The 2,374-nt window shown below is 32.2% G+C and overlaps 1 long non-coding RNA gene across 1 annotated transcript; it reads right to left on the bottom strand.

Annotated features, from left to right (window-relative positions):
• Positions 1 to 492: 492 nt before the first annotated feature.
• LOC131803557 (uncharacterized) lies at positions 493 to 1,753 on the bottom strand. Its single transcript, XR_009342647.1, has 3 exons — positions 1,506 to 1,753; positions 720 to 866; positions 493 to 644 (listed from the first exon to the last, which is right to left on the bottom strand). It is a non-coding gene; the product is annotated as an uncharacterized LOC131803557 (long non-coding RNA).
• Between the last annotated feature and the right edge of the window lie 621 nt (positions 1,754 to 2,374).

Here is a 2,374-nt window from a genome sequence, read left to right as displayed (position 1 = left end):
AAAAATAGTTATGAATTTTAACTTATTTTCAATACTCATTTTTTTAAATTTTGGTTTCACCAGTCCGATTTAGACTGTTTTCTTTTGGAATTTTGAATGTTGACATTTTATCGCATTTCTACTAATTTTCTGTTCCCTTATTTTTTGAGCACACCTAAATGAGAATGGCATTTCGTACTGTTCTCTCTTCTGCTACCTTTACTACTAAAAAAGTACTGGAACACAACTTAAGTAGGTATTTTAAATCAGCTATTTCACGATTTAGATAGCGGTGGCATTTTTGAAAAAAATGTTGGCTATCTGAAGGAAAAAGATCAATTAATTTCAAAATTTGGATTAAACAGTGAATTAGTAATATAGCATTGTTTTATACTATTTGAAATAAAAAATATACAAAATAATATTTTTTTACTGAAATACCATATGCCGACTACAGGCAAATAGACATCCCGAGCATTGGAAAATGGTGCCTACTTTTGCCAATTTAATAAAAACAAATTAAATTTTTGTTTATTATTTCTAAAAGTAAACAAATTTTGGAATCCGAACAACTTTATTTTTCTGCAATTTAAAGATTTCACTCAGAATGTTGAAAGATTGAAAAATCGAAAAGCCTGAAAGTGCCGACTACTGGTGCGTTTATCCTATAAAAGCAAGAAAAACATACAAAATAAAAATATTGTTTTATGTTATTTTTAGAAGCATCAAACAGTAATTACAAGTTAGGGCATAATGATTAAATGTTAAAAACACAACGCTGAAGTGATTTCTAAGATTCTGCGTGATATTTATTGCTTGCAGGGTAAAATTATAAAGCAAAAGAAGAACTACAACAACGACAAAAACATAGACATGTCGCAGTAGGTCTGAAATGAGATATAAAAAGAAATTGAAATTAAAGTGTATCTTTACAAACATTGTAAAATGCAAAAATTACATTTAAATAAACTGTTAGATTTTAGTTATTTTTTGTAAAATTTGCACTTTTTCATGGACCTGAGATTTTTTCCTTCGGGTATGAACTACACTACACCGGATATGAACTACACCGGCTAAAGTTCTTTTCATCATTTTAATGAGGTGTATATATTATATTATTATATTTTGGCATCAATTTTTTTGAACGCGAACCGCTTGTGACCACCTGAATTTTCAAAAGCCTTCAAATTATATCCTGGACTTTCGGGTCAAAAATTTGAGAAAATTCCAAAAAATAAGTTTCTCCGAATCAGAATTAATTTTGCAATTTCTCTTATAGAATTTGCACACTCCTGCATAACCTGCTTGAAGACAGTAGTTATTTCTGCGTCCGCGTGCTTCTTGGTATACTTCCGCCGAGGTTCGTTTGCTTGGCTGCTGCTTTCGTCAGTTAGCAGAAAATCGTTGACAGAAGACGACGAGCAATCAAGAATGCTTGGCAAATCATTGTCTATGTTATCAATGTTTCCAATCGTTCTACTCAAATAAAAACACATTAAAATTTGGTAATAACATATTATACTTACGTTCGTGCATCTTTGTAGCCATCTAAAAACTCCAGCGGCTCCATATATCTTCACTCAGGCGCAATTATACAAATAAATAAACGTATTAATTATGTATTTTTATAGGAGTAACAGATATTAGAGTGACCATAACAAAATTTTAAAGTAAAAAGTAACTTTATTTACTAAAACACATAAAATTCGTACAAGTATGACCACCTTGTACTGTTTTGTTCGCCGTTCGCCGGCGTATGAAATAGAAATAAAGCTAATTGAGTTGCGGCGTCCGACGAAATTTTCGCCGGCGCCGTGACTATGTGCATTTCCATATGCACATATGTTTTTTTTTTTTTTTGACGACGAACATACGCCGAGAAAAATTCGTCGTGTTCCTAGCATTAATATGATAAGCATGATACCATTATTTCCTGGATATCATTAATTTTGCAGTTCGGTTTAGTATAGCTCGTTACTAATAAATTACAATTGGTGACGTTAGCGACAAAGTACTTTTAAATATTGAAGCTTAGCAAGCATAGAAATAATAAAACAAGGTAAAAAGCAGTAAGTTCGGCCGGGCCGAACTTTGAATACCCTCCACCATTTGGAACGAATTTGGAAATTTTCAAAAAATAAAGTCCTTAAAATTACAATTTTAAAAATACCGAATATAGCCGTTATATTAGTGTCTATACGTCGTGGACGTACATAGGCCTTGTTTGTCATAACCCACTACCATATTCAAATTCGAAACTTGAAATAAACGGTGAATAATGCAGCTAAACTCATCAAAATATCGTATATAGGGAGGTACCGTTATATCGGAGCTGTGCGAAGACCTGGACCAGCATAGACAATATTCTGTCACAGGCTATAGCATTCATAACGAA

The sequence above is a fragment of the Musca domestica genome, unplaced genomic scaffold (genome assembly GCF_030504385.1).
Source record: "Musca domestica strain aabys unplaced genomic scaffold, Musca_domestica.polishedcontigs.V.1.1 31, whole genome shotgun sequence".
Classification (NCBI taxonomy): domain Eukaryota; kingdom Metazoa; phylum Arthropoda; class Insecta; order Diptera; family Muscidae; genus Musca; species Musca domestica.
Note: the sequence above shows the minus strand (reverse complement) of the source record. Positions and strands in the feature narration are given on the sequence as shown.